This window comes from Phyllobates terribilis, unplaced genomic scaffold (assembly GCF_046119375.1).
Source record: "Phyllobates terribilis strain yellow unplaced genomic scaffold, ASM4611937v1 Scaffold_5__5_contigs__length_657084704, whole genome shotgun sequence".
NCBI lineage: Eukaryota > Metazoa > Chordata > Amphibia > Anura > Dendrobatidae > Phyllobates > Phyllobates terribilis.
Window position 1 is genome coordinate 195,291,548 of NW_027362765.1, and position 18,389 is coordinate 195,309,936.

Consider the following 18,389-nt stretch of genomic DNA (forward strand, 5'->3'; position numbering starts at 1 on the left):
AAAAGACCATACTATGTACAAGCTATGTCTGTGTTGGCAGTGAAATGTTCTTTGATTTGAAGATATTATCCAGTGACTACATTGCTGATTTGCCCATAGCGATATTCTTATTGACTTCCGGTGTTGTCTCTTCATCTTGAGTGATCATTGATCTAAGTAGGTTGAAGGCCTTTACAACTTCCAGATCGTCGCTATCCATCTCAAATGTGTCACAGTCGTACCTAATAATAGAAGGACTGGGAAAACACAAAGCGCAAAAATAGGGTCTTATCTGGGTAGCAATGTTAAGATAATTGAATAATGGTGCTCACCTGGTTGGGTTGTATGCATGCAACCACTGATAATGCTTGGGCTGCTACAGACCTATGATGGGATGAAATTGCAGATAATGTAGAAATGAATGGGTTAATTCTGCGCTGCCGTGTAGGAAGGATGAGGGATGGGATGCCAATCCGAATATAAGTGGTTTATTAGTCAACGTGTTTTGAAGTATACAAACACATGGGCCATGCCCACGGTGAACAAGTCTGTAGGACAGTGTTCACACCACCAAAAGACTGAAAAACACAAGGACACAGTAAAACAAACGTATAAAAATACTCTGTTGTAAAAAAGTAACAGTAAACAGCAAGTGCTAGTAAAAAGGTAATAAAAAACAGGGCATTTGGTTGACACGTTTTTTTGCAAAAATGTATACTAAGTTCTACCAACGTTAAGGTAACCCACATCAGAGCAGTTCCTAACTGATGTATTTAAAAACTGATCATGTGTAAAGTACCTATATAAGCAGATATAACAGGTAATGTGGACACGCTGCAGAGGATGGTATTTATGTGCATGGTTCACAAGGGAGGGGTGGAGACCTCCCTAATCTTGCAAAAGCAAGAAACAAATTGAATACAAACACATGGGCCATGCACACGGTGAGCAAATCTGTAGGACAGTGTTCACACCACCAAAAGACTGAAAAACACAAGGACACAGTAAAACAAATGTATAAAAATACTCTGTTGTAAAAAAGTATACAGACTTCTTCTTCAGGAAAAACCACGAACAATCTGCAGCGCAGGATTAACCCATTTGTTTCTCCATTATCTGCACTTTTGGTCATGCCTGGCAGTAGTCAATATCTTTGTCTTCTTTGTATTGAGTAGCAGTCCCATGCTTGAGCTTTTCATCTTGACATTTCATAATAAGTCGTTCGTTCCATCTACGCTTGTGGCTATCAATGTTGTATCGTCTGCATTTTTAAGATTCTTGATGATTCATCCAGCAATTTTGATTCCTTCATCTTTTTTGGCAAGTCCAGCCTTCCTAAAACTAGCTTCTGCATATAAATTGAAGGGAAATGGTGACAGGGTACAGCCTTGTCTGAACCATAAGAGGTAAAGGGGCCCATTTCCACCTCAAAAGCTGGTGGAATTGTGCATTATAATAAGCTATTGGACTGAAAAGGAGCTTCTTGCACAGGGGCCCTATTCTGTCTATGTCTGCCAGTGCTTCTGTTCACACATGTCCTAGCCTTAGCATCAAAGAAAGTCATAGGAAAAAGAAAGTTGTGTATGAACAGATAAAATAAAACTTTACTGCACCTGTGATCTTTAACCTCTTCACAACTCAAGACTGTTTTCACCTTCATGACCAGCCCAAATTTTACAATTCTGACCAGTGTCATTTTATGTGGTAATAACTCTGGAACACATCAGCAGATCCCAATGATTCTGGGATTGTTTTTTCATAACATATTGTACTTCATGATAATGGAAAAATTTGTTTCATATGACTTGCGTTTATTTGTGAAAAATCTTAAATTTGGCAAAAATGTAGAAGATTTAGCAATTTTCAAATTTTCATTTTTATGCCCTTAAACCAGAGAGCTATGTCACACAAAATAGTTGATGAACAACATTTCCCATATGTCTTCTTTACATCAGCACAATTTTTGAAACATATTATTTTTGTTAGGAAGTTAGAAGGGTTAAAAGTTGACCAGCGATTTTTAATTTTTCCAAGAAAATTTACAAAACCATTTTTTAGGGACCTACGGTATATGACAGAAAATACCCAAAATGGACATCATTCTAAAGATGGAACCTCCCAAGGTGCTAAAACAACACTCAATAAGTTTATTAACTCTTTAGGTGCCTCACAAGAACTGAAGCAATGTGGAAGGAAACAATGAACTTTTAACTTTTTTTCACTAAAAAAGTGGGTCTAAAGTAAAAAAAAAATCACAAGGGTAACAGGAGAAAATGGACCCCAAAATATGTTGACCAATTTCTCCTGAGTACGCCAATACCCGACATGTGGGGGAACACTATTGTTTGGGCGCACCACAGGGCTCAGAAAGGAAGAAACACCATTTGACTTTTTCAGCGCAAAATTGGCTGGAATCGAGAGCAGATGCCATGTCGTGTTTGGAGAGCCCCTGATGTGCCTAAACACTGGAATCCCCTCACAAGTGACCCCATTTTGAAAACAAGACCCCTCAAGGAACTAATCTAGTTATGAGCAAGCACTAAAATGCTTGGGTGCTCGATGCTCGGGTCGAGCACATTGGAATACTCGGGTGTTCGACCCCAGCAACAAGCCCAATGTAAGTCTATGGGAAACTCGAGCATTTTTCCGGCGGCTCCCCCTGGCGGTCTGCAGAGGGCCTAAAAATTGCCCAAATCGTTGGGAACAGTGCTAAAATGACATGGAGACAGCATGGGGAAGACCCCTGGAAGCATTTCTGACTCCCAGGTCACTTCTGTCAACAACGTTGTCAGAGGTATTATGCCACTTTTACGGACTCACAATAAAACATACCAAAATTAAACCAAAATGGATTTTCCTGGGAAATATGTTAAGGAACATCCTTTCCAGGGTAATGACTTGAATATAAAGAAAAATAAATAACCCAAAAAAAAATGCTCCTCCACACCTTGGGCTATGTTCACACGTAGCATTTTTGATGCGTTTTTCCACTTTTGCATTGCTTTCAACCATGACAAATGCATTCACCGTGAAATGTCATTTTAACATTTTACAACGTTATCTGGCCATGTGTGTGTGAGATATCATCAGACACATCGTGTTTCATTTATGAAGGAGGGACTCTGAAAGTCACAAAGCCTACTTTTATAGGGCCATAAGACGGCCTTTACTATTCTTAAAGAGCCAGCAGTCGGCCCTCACTATTCTTAGAGAGCCATCAGCTGGCTATGTTTTATTGTTCCCATTACTAAATAGTGGGTCTCCTATACTGTTATTGTGTATGCAGTAAGTGCCAGGGCTGCCCAAAATTTGGACGCTCCCCAATACCACTTTGAAAATTTGGATGCACCCCAACAACCCTTTGAAAAGACTTAGAGGAGGGCCTCCTGAAAACAATGTTCCCATTTTTAGGAAGTTGGTCTCCCATTGTGTTTGCCTATGCAGTGAATGTAAGGGTTGCCAAAAATTTGGAGGCACTCCAATGCCCCTTGGAAGAGACGTGGAGGTCAGAGGGCATCCTGAAAACAATGTTCCCATTATTAGGAAGTGGGTCTCCCATTGTGTTTGCCTATGCAGGGAATGCAAGGGTTGCCAAAAATTTGGAGGCACTCCAATGCCCCTTGGAAGAGACGTGGAGGAGAGCATCATAAAAAGTGATAGAAAGCAGAGGGTGGTTATCAATGGAGTAAGCTCAGGGTGTGTCAGGGTTACTAGCGGGGTGCCTCAAGGGTCTGTCTTGGGCCCTATATTATTTAATATATTTATTAATGATCTAGTGGAAGGGTTGCATAGTAAAATAGCAATATTTGCAGATGATACTAAACTTTGTAAAGTAGTTAATACAGATGAGGATAGGGCACAGCTACAGGAGGATTTAGATAAATTGGGGAGTTGGGCCAAAAAATGGCAAATGGGGTTCAATGCCGATAAATGTAAGGTCATGCACATGGGAAAGAAAAACAGCAGTCACCCATACATATTAAATGGGAAACCGTTGGGGAAATCTGACATGGAGAAGGACCTGGGCGTCTTGGTTAATAGCAAATTAAATTGGAGTGCCCAGTGTCAGGCAGCAGCTGCGAAGGCAAATAGAGTCATGGCATGCATCAGAAGAGGAATAGGGGCATATGATGAGAACATTGTTATTCCACTGTATAAAGCGCTGGTAAGGCCGCACTTAGAATATTGTGCACAGTTCTGGGCTCCGGTGCTCAGGAAAGACATATTGGAGCTAGAGAGGGTACAAAGGAGGGCGACTAAGGTAATAAAGGGAATGGAGGGACTAGAATACCCAGAGAGGTTGTCAAAATTAGGCCTATTTACGTTGGAAAAAAGAAGGCTTAGGGGAGACCTCATAAACATGTATAAATACATCAGGGGGCAGTACAAAGATCTCTCCCATGACCTGTTTATACCAAGGATGGTGACAAAGACGAGGGGGCACACTATGCGTCTGGAGGAAAGGAGGTTCCTGCACCAGCATAGAAGGGGATTCTTTACGGTCAGAGCCGTGAGACTCTGGAACTCTCTGGGAGAGGAAGTGGTGATGTCCAACTCACTTAATGAGTTCAAGAGAGGTCTGGACGCCTTTCTTGAGAACAATAAAATTACATCTTATGCTTAGTTAATTAATCCAGGGATTCAATCTGACTGCCAGATTGGTGTCGGGAAGTGAATTTTTCCTCAATGATGTAAATTGGCCTATACCGCATGTTTTTTTTTTTTTTTGTGCCTTCCCCTGGATCAACGCTGCGGAATAGCAGCAGTGCACAAGAAATAGGCTGAACTGGATGGACGCTTGTCTTTTTTCGGCCTTATAAACTATGTAACTATGTAACTATGTAAAAAAAATGTTCCCTTGTTCATTTTTATAAGAGTCAGTCTGTCAGCATTTTCAGTTGACAGGCGGATGTGCTAATCAGTTATAATTCCACCAGCGGCACTAAAACCTGCTCTGATAAAACGCTGGCGGCAGGGAAGGCCAGAACCTCCAAGGCATAGAGAGCCAGTTCATTCCACGTATCCAGCTTAGATACCCAATAATTATAAGGCACAAAGGAATCACGGAGGATGCTGGTACGGTCAGCAAGGTACTCCCTCAGCACCCTCCCAAATTTTACACTCCTTGTGAGAGTACCCCGCGCCTCAGGGCTTGTGCGATGGGAGGGTCTGAGAAACTTCTCCCAGAACTTTGAGAGTGTTCCCCTGCCTCTGTTGGATTGAAGTTGTGTCTCTCTCCCCTGTGCTCCTTGGTTGTCCAACGAAGTGTGACCTCTTCCGCCAGCGTTTCCAGATAGGAATTTTTTTAATAGTTCCGCAACAAGGGCCTTCTGGTACAGCCCCATTTTTGTAGACCTAGCCACCTCAGGAGTAAGAGATATAAAGTTCCCATTGTAACGTGGGTCTTCCAGTGTCACCAACCAGTAATGACTGTCATCCAAAATTTTGAGAACGCGAGGGTCATGGGAAAGGCAGCGTAACATAAACTCAGCCATACGTGCCAGACTGCTAACAGGCAAGACTTCCGTGTCCTCACCAAGGGGATGATTGACCATCCTCTCCTCCTCCTCCTCCTCTTTGTCTTCTGGCCATCCTCTCTGAACAGACAGTATGACAGCTGTGCAGGTAGCACCGTCTATAGCGCATGAAACTAGCACTTGTTCTTCCTCCTCCTCTTCCTCATTGCCCCCAATCCACGAGAGAAGTCAGAGAAGCGGGATGGTGACGTTAATTATGGCGTCATCGCCGCTCACCATCTTGATGGATTACTCAAAGTTTTGGAGGATGGTACATATCTCTGACATCCATGTCCAGTCCTGAGGTCTTATGTGTGGAGTCTGAACTGAATACCGACGGCCTTGTTGATGCTGGTACTCAACAACTGCCCTCTTCTGCTCACAAATCCTTCCCAACATCTGCAGTGTAGAGTTCCAACGCGTGGGGACATCACACACCAGTCTGTGAGCCGGAAGCTGCAAACGCTGCTGAAACACGGAAAGTGCGGTGGAAGCTGTAGGTGACTTTCTAAAATGGGCACACAGGCGGCATACTTTAACAAGCAGATCCGGCAGCTCCAGGTAGGATTTGAGAAACCGCTGAACCACGAGGTTAAGTACATGGGCCTGGCATGGTACGTGTGTGAGCCCGCCTCGCCTCAGAGCTGCCACCAGGTTCCGGCCATTGTCACACATGACCATGCCGGGCAGTAGGTTCAGTGGTGTGAGCCACAGATTTGCATGCTCATTCAGAGCTGTCCACAACTCTTCAGCATTGTGCAATTTGTCACCTAAGCATATTAACCTCAGCACAGCCTGTTGCCGCTTGGCCGAGGCAGTGCTGCAGTGCTTCCAGCTTGTGACTGATGTGGTCATTTCGGAGATGGAGGCTGAACAGGAGGAGGAGGCTGAGTAGGATGAGGTGCAGGAGATGTAGACCGTGGGGGCAACCCTGATTGACCTAGGGCCTGCAATCCGTCACAAGGTCCGACTGGGTCTTGGCTTCCAATATGTTGACCCAGTGTGCCATCAGCGAGAAATACCGTCCCTGCACACAAGCACTTGTCCACGTGTCCGTGGTTAGGTGGCTTTTCCCGGTAAATGAGTTGCTGAGGGCACGGCTAATGTTTTGGGACACGTGCTTGTGTAATGCGAGGATGGCACACCGGGAGAAATAGTGGCGGCTGGGGAACAACTACCAAGGGACGGCCGCCACCATCAGGTGGTGGAATGCTTCTGTAGCACCCTGAGGACTCGGCTGCTACAGAAGCAGAGGTGTTGTATTCCACTCCCGGGTAAGGATGGAGTGTGGAACTGAGCTAGTAGGCTGCATGCACTACATACATCCCATTTCCGGGGGACAGATCAACGGTACTCCCACCAGTATATGTGCAGGTACGACAGCGTCTGTCCCTGGCTGGAGTGGGAGGGGGGTGGAACATCCCAGTAGTGTAGGGGCAGATAGGGGGAGTAGTCTGGGTAAAGATAGGAGCTCATTGGGTGCTGGTCACCTGAGCTCACACATAGAGGGAGTATATAAGGTGGGCACCATCTTAGATCAGGGTTCAGTTCAGGCAGAGGAGAAGAGCAGAGGAGCTCAGCCAGAAAGGCTGACAGGGAGCTGTGGCTCCGGCTGGGCCCAGCTCCAGAGCAAGGCCTGCTGAGAGAGAGAGAGAGGAGTCAGAAGGACCCAGAGAGGAAACAAGAAGGAACCCCAAGATCCCAGAATAAGGACAGAAGGGTGAAGGGTTGGCGCACAAGGGTACCGGAACCCAAGCTGGCAGAGGCCAAAACGAACCTTAACCAGGAACAGGAGGTTGTGGGCAGGATCTGCCACGACCCTCACCAAATCCACTAGAAAGGCACACCGAGCATAGGGTCAGGGAGCCCAGAGGAGGCTTGACCACCAAGAGACCCGAGGGAGCCGGCCAAAAGTGGATCCCTGGTGGGAACGGCCAGAGGAAGGGAGAGTCAGAAAGGAGCTCAGGACCACGCTCCAGAATTGCCTGGGGGTTGGCCGAGTCCAGGACCTGGTGGACGCAGCACGGCTCGGGTGGTCACTCAAGGCCAGAGTGACCAAAAGAACACCAGTAAGTAAAAGCCCTGAACTGCATCTCCTGACTCTGAGTCTTCCCTTCTGCATCTTCACAACCCCCATCATCTACACCTTCTGCCCTGAGGCCATACCCCTCCCGTTGGGGGTTATACCATCACTGCTGCACATATACCACCGGCCTCAGTGGACTGCTCTGCAGCGGCGGCTTCAAAGCCGCACTCAACGGGTGGCGTAGTCGACAATCAAGTTAACATCTGTTGCCGTAGACTGCCACTTAGTTTGACACCCTGGGCACGGACCGGGTCACCGCCACAAGGACTACTACCCCCATCGAGATCCGGCTCCGGGTATCCCCTACAGCACTGGCCCAGGGGGCGCGTCACTTCCGTCTCCACAAGCCTAAAAGGCAACATTTCGAGCGCAAGCAGTCGTGAGAATGTGAGAATTTAGTAGTGTGGCCTGTGGGGCGTTGGCTGCGTATTTGCGCTTGCGTTCCAAGGACTGGGTTATAGACACCTGAACTCTGCACTGGGACAAGGATGTGGACGTGCTTTGTGATGCTGATTAGAGATGAGCGTTGTTCTACTCGAACTGTTCACCAATCTCAAATTCGAGCTGTTTTGGGCGGTGTTCGAGCCGTTCGGCGAACACGAACAATTTGAGAAAAATTCGGCTGTTCGAGGTTATGTTCGATAACTGTTCGTGCACCAAAATCATAACTGGATTTTTTCTCAGTAATGATGAAAATTAATGTTAATACGCAGTTTGAGTGTACAGCGGGGTGGGGGGAGGGGCAGGGGATGGATCTCTGCAGGAACAATGAAGATCTCCATTTTTTTTTCTCTTTCCCGCATTTACAGTGGGGAGGTGCAATCTGTCAGCCTATCAGCAGCGCACACACGGAGCGAAGTGCTTTTTTTCACACAAGAAAGGGCATGTGTCATTGGCAGTGTATGTCACATGTCCTTGCCCTATAAGACCAAGCCATTTTCCCCGTCGCCACCATTTCCTCACTGCTGCAGCTGCGTGTTAGACGGCACCGCTGTTGCTGTGTGCGCTATACCTTGTTAATTTCAAGCCAATTTTCGCACAAATATACAGATAGCTTGGGAGTAGGGAATAGTTGTGATTGCAGTCCTTTTAAGGACTAGGTTACAGCATTTCCTACGACTTTTATCAGGCAGGTCTGTGCTCTTAAATAGATAGGTTGTGGGAGTAAAGACTAATTGTAATTGGAGTCCTTTTCAGGACTAGGTTACATCAGTTCCTATCAGTTTTTGCCAGGCAGGTCTGTGCCAGTGCTGTGCAAGTTTTTTTCACAGCATTTGGCTGAATCTAGCAAAGCTAATCCTTTTTGGCCTATTGCAGAGTGTGTTAGTCAGTGGAGTAGCCTATCTGTGTTGCAAGATATACCACCTGTGTATAGAATACCAATTTTTTTACTGCACCTAGTGAAGTAAAATCTTTTGGGCATAGTATCATTCTATTAGTCCATCTATACTGACCTCCATCAGGTTGCAAACTGAATCTAATTTTTTTCTGCATCTAGCTCTGAAAAAATATTGGGCTTCTAGCTGTGTGTGGGTCTTGTTCTATTAATCCATCTATACTGACCTCCATCAGGTTGCAAACTGAATCTAATTTTTTTCTGCATCTAGCTCTGAAAAAATATTGGGCTTCTAGCTGTGTGTGGGTCTTGTTCTATTAATCCATCTATACTGACCTCCATCAGGTTGCAAACTGAATATAATTTTTTTCTGCATCTAGCTCTGAAAAAATATTGGGCTTCTAGCTGTGTGTGGGTCTTGTTCTATTAATCCATCTATACTGACCTCCATCAGGTTGCAAACTGAATATAATTTTTTTCTGCATCTAGCTCTGAAAAAATATTGGGCTTCTAGCTGTGTGTGGGTCTTGTTCTATTAATCCATCTATACTGACCTCCATCAGGTTGCAAACTGAATATAATTTTTTTCTGCATCTAGCTCTGAAAAAATATTCGGCTTCTAGCTGTGTGTGGGACTTGTTGTATTAGTCCATCTATACTGACCTCCATCAGGTTGCAAACTGAATATATTTTTTTCTGCATCTACCTCTGAAAAAATATTGGGCTTCTAACTGTGTGTGGGTCTTGTTCTTTTAATCCATCTATACTGACCTCCATCAGGTTGCAAACTGAATATAATTTTTTTCTGCATCTAGCTCTGAAAAAATATTTGGCCTTCTAGCAGTGTGTGGGACTTGTTCTATTAGTCCACCTATACTGACCTCCATCAGGTTGCAAACTGAATATATTTTTTTCTGCATCTACCTCTGAAAAAATATTGGGCTTCTAGCTGTGTGTGGGACTTGTTGTATTAGTCCATCTATACTGACCTCCATCAGGTTGCAAACTGAATATATTTTTTTCTGCATCTACCTCTGAAAAAATATTGGGCTTCTAGCTGTGTGTGGGACTTGTTGTATTAGTCCATCTATACTGACCTCCATCAGGTTGCAAATTGAATATAATTTTTTTCTGCATCTAACCCAGCCAATAGTTTTGGCCTAATACCACAGTTTGGCCACTCAGCTCTGCTCGGTTACCATCCATTGTTTTTTTGTGCAAACAACTCCAGAGTTGTGAATTAGTTAACCACCAAAATGAGTGGAAAAAGGCCTGCTGCTGGTGGAAAGGGGAATAGGCGTGTTGGGAAGGGGAAAAAAGGTTGTGTCCGTGGGGTAGGTGTTAAAGCAACAGTAACATCTGCAGAAGAAAGACCATCTTCCAGCCAAACTAAAATGTCTACTTCTTTTAGCGGACAATGTGATAAGATCCCTTTCTTACGGCCACGCCAATCGCTACAAATTCCAGATGAGGCACAAAAACAGCAGGTGCTTCAACGGATATCAAGTGCTCCTTTAAGTGGGCTCTCCTCCACATCAACTTCAACATCACAAATACTCCAGTCCTCAAAGGTGTCACCCAAATCGCACTTGCTTCCTCACAGCTCCCAAATCTCCAGCTGCCCGTCTGAGTATGAGGTAGAACAGATGGTTGAGTCTGCAGAGCTGTTTACTCATACTATAGCCTGGGAATCAGAGGTCGACTCCAGCGCTTCTGTGAATCCAGACGAGGAAATGATCTGCACTGATGCCCAGAATCTTTATGAGTCGGATCCAGGACCAGACGCAGAAGGTTCTGACCATAATGTAGACCCTCATTCCCAAACTGTAACTCCTGTTGGTGGAGACAATGAGGAAGACGATGATAAGACTCAAATACCTGATTGGAGCGACAACTTTAGTTTTTTGTCAGGGCAGGAACAGGTTGGCTCTGAGGACGACGGGTGTGATAACACACAGGGTGATGATGATGAGGTTGGAGATCCCACTTACTGTCAACCCACAGTCAGCCAAGAGATGAGGTCAGCAGAGGAGGTGGAGGAAGATGCTAGTGACGACGAGGTCAGGTTGCGCCTTCCTGGACAGAGACGTAGTACTGGAAGCACGTCAACAACTGCATCCTCAAACACAACTCTGCCTCTCACCACAAGTCGTGGTGGCTCTTCAGGTCGCATGGGTGCTAAGCCTTGCATAGCCTGGGCATTTTTTCAGATCGATAAAGATGACCCAACTCGTGTTATCTGTAACATTTGTCAGCAAAAGCTAAGTAGAGGCCAAAAAATACATAGTTTGAGTACTTCATGCATGAACCGGCACATGGACATGAAGCATAAGTTGCAGTGGGAAGCTCAGTGTGCTACAATGCGGCCTAGCCGGCCTGGCCAACCACCGTCTGCCATATTTTGTGCATCCGCGGCCTCTTCATCCTCTGTGACTGGGGGGACAGCAGTCACACCTGTTTTGGGGCGCAGACCTGCCACCTCTTTACCCGCAACAGCCAGCGTGATTGGCAGGTCATCATTTTCTTTGGAGGTGGGAACACCAGCTGGTGTTGAGCGCTGTCCGACATCGATAGCACCATCTTTGGATCAAGGCAACCTAACATGTCCGCCTGCATCTTCCTCACAGACCGGCAGTTTGCCGGGGACACCCTTATCAACCCCGTCTAAGCACAATAGCCAGCCCTCGGTCCCTCAGATGTGGACAAGTAAAAGACCATTTCCTCCTAGCCATGAGAAAGCTAAGAGGTTGAATTTCACCATCTGCAAGCTCTTGGCTACAGAAATGCTGCCTTTCCGCCTGGTGGACACAGAGGATTTTCGAGACCTTATGTCCGTCGCAGTGCCCCAGTACCAGATGCCCAGTCGGCACTACTTCTCAAAGAAAGGTGTGCCTGCGCTCCACCAGCATGTCGCACACAACATCACCGCTTCTTTGAGAAACTCTGTGTGTGACAGGGTGCATTTCACCACAGACACTTGGACGAGTAGGCATGGACAGGGGCGCTACATGTCGCTGACTGGGCACTGGGTAACTATGGTGACAGCAGGAAAAGGGGCTGCTGTCCAAGTCTTGCCGTCCCCACGAGTTGTGCGTCAATCCTCTTTATGTCAAAGTTCCTCCACTGCTTCTGCCTCCTCAACCTCCTCTCGGTCTTCCACCTGCACCCAAAGCCTGTCTGGTCATGCCACAAGCTTTCTAACTGCGCAGAAGGGATCCTGCACACCTCCTTACTATGCTGGCAGTAGGGCTCAACGTCATCAGGCGGTTTTTACATTGAAATGTCTGGGAAATGTGAGTCACACAGCTGAGGAGTTGTGGTCAGCTCTGGAGAACCAATTTCATGAATGGTTGTCTCCACTGGACCTGAAACCAGGGAAGGCCGTGTGCGACAATGCTGCAAACCTGGGTGCGGCCCTTCGCCAGGGCAATGTCACACACGTGCCTTGTATGGCTCACGTGTTGAACCTGGTTGTCCAGCAATTTTTAGCCCACTATCCCAGACTAGATGGCCTTCTGCAGAGGGCACGGTCGCTGTGTGCTCACTTCCGCCGTTCGCATCCCGCAGCTCAGCGACTTACATCTCTACAGAAGTCGTTGGGCCTGCCACTTCACCGGCTAAAATGCGATGTGCCTACCCGGTGGAATTCAACTCTGCACATGTTGCAGCGACTGTGGCAGCACCGACAAGCCCTGGTGCAATACGTTCTGACGTATAGCCTGGGCCAACGAGATTCAGAGGTGGGGCAAATCACGCTGGAGGAGTGGTCTCAAATCAGGGACCTATGCACCCTTCTGCACAGTTTTGAAATGGCGACGAAGATGTTTAGTGCTGACGATGCCATTATCAGCATGACTATTCCGGTGATTTACATGCTGGAGCACATGTTAAACAGAATTCGGAGTCAGGTGGTGGCACAAGAGGAGGTGGAGGAAGTAGAGGAGGAGGAGTTGTATGCGGAAGGGCTAACATCTGCAAGGTCCAGACGGTCGGCAGCACCAAGGCGGCAGGCATGTGAGGGTGGGGGAGATGGTTTTACCAGGGCGCATGGTAGCAGCCAAACTAGTGAGGAAGGTGCAGGAGCCTAGGAAGAAGTGGAGGACGAACTGATGGAAGACTCATCAGATGAGGGAGACCTTGATCACATTTCTGTTGTGCGAGGTTGGGGGGAGAGGACAGAGGAAGGAAGCATGATTGTTACCTCGCCACCAACACAACAGGGACTTGGTGCTCCTGGATGCGCAACACACATGAGTGCCTTCTTGCTGCACTACCTGCAACATGACCCTCGAATTGTGAGAATTAGAAATAATCCTGACTACTGGGTTGCCACACTGTTAGATCCCCGGTACAAAAGTAAATTTGCAGAAATTATTCCTGCCATAGAAAGGGATGCACGCATGCAGGAGTATCAGCAGAGACTGTTGCAGAATCTTACATGTGCTTTTCCACAAAATACCAGTGGTGCACGTAGTGAATCTCACAGTTCCAACTTGCCAACCGTGGGACCGTCAAGTGTTCAGCACTCAAACCGTAACAGAACCACAGTATCTGCTGGTAACATCAATTTTGCGGAATCATTTCACCACTTTTTTAGTCCATCCTTTGCAAGGCCACAGGAGACAAGAAGTCTGACACATAGTCAACGCCTAGAGACGATGGTACAGGAGTATCTCCAAGTAAACATTGAAGCCACGACTGTGTCACTGGACCCTTGCTCTTTTTGGGCTTCCAATCTGGATAAATGTCCGGAGCTAGCCACTTACGCCTTGGAGATCTTGTCATGCCCCGCAGCCAGCGTTCTGTCTGAACGTGTGTTCAGCGCTGCTGGTGGTGTGCTGACAGATAAGCGCACGCGGCTCTCCACTGATAATGTAGACAGACTCACGTTCATAAAGATGAACAAATCATGGATCCGAAACGACTTTTCTACCCCTGTGTCATCCTGGGGAGAGTAAAAGCTTGATGATTGGTTAAAATCACCCTACCAACCGTTTTAAGCTTTCAAATTACTAATCATGTTTATCTGTATCTTGACTGGAAAATAATTTGGGCTTTGTAGCAGTGTGCAGCACTGATCCTATTAGGCCATCTATACTAAAGCTTCACCAGATTTAAAATTTAAAATAATTTTTAGCTGCATCTAGCCCGGAAAATAATTTTGGGGCTCCGAGATGCGCAAGACACATAACTGCCTTCTTGCTGCACTACCTGCAGCATGACCCTCATATTGTCAGAATTCGAAGTAATCATGACTACTGGGTTGCCACACTCTTAGATCCCCCAAACTTTTCGATCAACCTTTTCATTTTAATAAAGACCAAAAAAATGGTCATTTTTGAAATTATAAGCATTAGCAGGTTGTTAGAAACTGAAATCAAACAGTTTTCAACTCAAAACTTTATTCTAGGTGATGTTACATTTTCACATAGGACCCCTTGTTCAAAAGGAGCTTCTGAACTCTCTCGTCCATTGAATTTGTCAGGTTTTGGATGGTTTCTGCTTCAATTGTTTTGCATGAGGACAGAATACCCTCCCAGAGCTGTTGCTTAGATGTGAACTGCCTCCCGCCATCATAGACACTCCTTTTAATGATGCTCCAAAGGTTCTGAATGGGGTAGAGGTCAGGGGAGCATGGGGGTCACACCATAAGTTTGTCCCCTTTTATGCCCATATCAGCCAGAGATGCAGATGTTTTATGTGCAGCATGAGATGGTGCATTATCATGCAGAAAAATGATCTTTCTGTGAAATACACGGTTCTTCTTCTTGAACCATGGCAGGAAGTGCTGTTTGAGAAAATCCACATACATTATGGAGTTCATCTTTAGCGCCTTCAGGGATCCTAAAGGGGCCGACAATCTCTCTCCCCATGATTCCAGCCCAAAACATTACTCCACCTCCTCCTTGTTGGCGCTGTAGCCGTGTTTGCGTGGGGTGTCCATCAACCAGCCATCCTCCACTCCATCCATCTGGACCATCGAGCGCTGCACGGCACTCATCCGTGAACAAAACTGTTTTGAAATCAGTCTTCATGTAATGTTTGGCCCACTGGAGCCGTTTCTGCTTGTGTGAAGTGGATAGAGGAGGTCGACAGGATGGCGTATGCACAGCTGCAAACCTCTGAAGGACCCTGCATCTTGTTGTTCGGGGGACGTTGGAGGCACAAGCAGCTTCAAAAACTTGTCTGCTGCTATGACAAGGCTTTTTGGCCGCTGCTCTTTCAACCTGACGTAATTGCCTGTAGGAAAGAGTCCTCAATTTGCCCTTATCAGCACGCACACGTGTGTACTGTGAATCAGCTACATACTTCTTGATTGCCAAGACACTTCATCCTGATCATCGCACAATGTTGATTGTAGTCATGCCTTGACCTAAACACTCCACAATTTGTTGCTTCTCAGCAGCCGACACATCCTTTTTCTTTCCCATTTTGGCAGAAAATGTAGGCTGCTTAATAATGTGAGAGAGCCTTCTTAAGTAGTCTTGCCTTTCATTGGACACACCTGCCAAACTAATTAGCACAGGTGTCTGCAATTGCTTACAGTGATATAAAGAGCCCTGACACACATCACCATCAATGAGTTTAACTGACAAACAAACAAATTCTTCCCTTATCACTCCTAAACACTTTTTGCATAATAATTTGGAACGCAGTGTACATGTGCTTTTCCACAAAACACCAGCGGTTCACGTAGTGAATCTTACAGTTCTAACTTGCCAACCGTGGTCTGTATGGAGTTGTTCAATAAAGGGCCCAAAATTAAGATAACATAGATGGGAGAGGTCTCTATGAATAGGAATTCCTAAGTATTTGATACCCTGTGAGCGACAGGCAAAGGGAAAGTTGGACTGGATGGAATCCTATATGGATTTGGGGAGGGAGACATCGAGGGCCTCAGACTTCGCTGCATTGATTTTAAAATTTGACCATGTAACAAAGTGATCTATTTCAGCCATAACAGCAGGGATGGATATATGTGATTGAGTGATATATACTAGGACATCATCAGCAAATAGAGAGCACTTGTACTCGGTGCCTCCCACCTCAATCCACCTAATATTGGGGTTATGGCGAATTGATGAGAGCAGGTGCTCCGTCACTAGGATGTATAAGAGAGGGGACAGAGAACATCCCTGCCTTGTCCCATTGGTGATTGTGAAAGGTGATGAAAATGTTCTGACGCGCCCCCTGGGCCTTGGGACACCCGGAGCCGGACCCTTTTTGGTGGATGCTGGTGGTTGTAGTCTCCGTGGCGGCAACCCGGTTCCGTGGCTCAGGGCGGTCAAACCAGTGGCGGAACTATTTATGTGGTTTTGATGTTTAAATGTCCGACTACGCCACCCGTGGATTGCGGTCAGAGTGAACCGCCGCTCCAGGGCAGACCGCTGAGGCTGGTGTTGTGGGTGCAGCAGAGCGTAGCATAACTCCCCACGGGAGGAGTATAGCCTCAGGGCAGTGTATGCGGAGGATGGGGGTGATGGTGCAGGGCAGCAGCAGTAACGACACGGAGTCAGTGATGCAGTCCAGGGCCTTTACTCACAGTTCTTATTATCCAGACCACATCTGCAGGTAACGGCTGCCCACGTCGTACTGTGCTCACCAGGTGAGGGGCTCATACAACTCTCAGATAACTTTGGAGCACTTCACAGGACCCCCTTTGTGTGTCCTTTGTCTGGCCTTTCTTACCAACACTTCTGTCCGGCTGCCTCGGGCCTCCTCTTGGTAAACTTGGCGCCAGTTTCCCTGACCCTATGTGGTGCCTTCCTAGCGGGTGTAGCGAGGGGCTGCGCCACATAAAATGTCAGAGCCTCCGGTTTCTAGCTGAGGGTCGTTTCCTGCCTCCACTAGTTCGGGGACCGGTCTCCCCCTTTGGCCTGACCCCTCCACGCAGGTGGATTCGGGCGTGCGGTGGCGACTCGCCCGTCCGCACCCCTGGGATCCCTTCATTCCTCGTTCCTGGAGCCTTCTCTGCTCCTCTTCCTTCCTTCTCCCTCTTCCAGGCCTGGGCCTCTGTTACTAGGCCCGCCTCCGGAGCAGAGCTCATGCAGAGCCCCTGCTCCCTGCCACTTCTGCTTAGACTTCTCTGCACTGAACTAAGATGGTGCCCACCTTTTATACTCCCTTCTCAATGCACCCAGGAACTGCTTCCTCCCTGCTCCTGCACTACAGGGTTCCCCTTCCTCAGTGTTCCCTCCCCCCACTCCAGCCAGGGACAGGGACTGTCGTGCCCATCTCAGGGGCATATTGGTCGCCCTGCCCCACGGCAATGTGGTGTAATGCATGCAGGTGTCGGGTCCTGATCCACACTCCATCCTTACCTGAGAGTGAGATATCACACCTCTGGGTGAGGTGCAATACGTCTGTAGCAACCGAGCCCTCAGGGTGCTGCAGTTCCATTTATCTTCAGCCTAGGTGACGTATTGCGATACAGGGCCGTGATTTTGGCTATAAAAGGGTCCCCTAGACCCCTACCCCAAGCTTTTTAAGAGAATCATATATGGCGTGCCAGGAGACTCTATGGAATGCTTTCTCAGCATCCAACGAGAGTATCTAATTACAAATTTTTAACTGCATCTAGCCCAGGAAATACTTTGTGCCTAGTAGCAGTGTCTGCTAGTCAGCGGATTATCCCGGCTGTTAAGCAAGCTACACCACCTGTAGTTTAGACACTTAATTTTTTCAAAGGAAATGATTCGGGACCATGGGATACTTAGTGAAGAGCATCAGGAGGCACCCCAAGGCATAGGGGCTGGGACTGGCAGTAGGATGCCTTGCGGTGGACAGCCGAGCTCGATCCTTATAAAAGCTTTTTAACTGCAGCAGCTTTAGTGGACGCTACTGGAGCTGGAATTACGCGGCTGCTGGCATGAGACTTGCCCTCCAATAGATCCTTGTAAATGGATTTAAAGTGTATTCATTCAAATTAGAGAGACAATTTAAATTAAAAAGCTTAGAGCTGCCTCCACCACAGGGGGGCTCGCTCGACCCACCAGCGGACAGGCACCAGTATTGGGAGAGGGGGGCTGGCCGTCAGGGTTCACCGCGGCTCTGGCACAAACCCGGCGACACGGAGGTGGCACGGGCAGGAGCGGACTGGCCGTGTCGGCTTCTCACTTTTTGGATTTTAGAAGGGCATGACATGCCTATATCTGTGTCTCCCCCTCCTTTTACTCCTCCACCTCTTTTATTTTCGCATGACTATATGTACTTGTCACTTTTCCATGTGTTAGTTATGTCTTCTGAGCAGTTTGTCAGCTTTTGGACACCTTTGAAGGTGTTTTCTATGTGTTTCTATGTGTTTTTGTTTGCCTGCCATTGTTTTTAACGGTGTTCGAAGGTGTTCGACGAACAGTTCGACGAACAGTTCGGCGAACACACGGGTGTTCGACGAACCGAACCGAACTCGAACACTACGGGGGTGGCTCAACACTAATGCTGATACTTGAGAGTGTGCAACGACAGGTGCAGG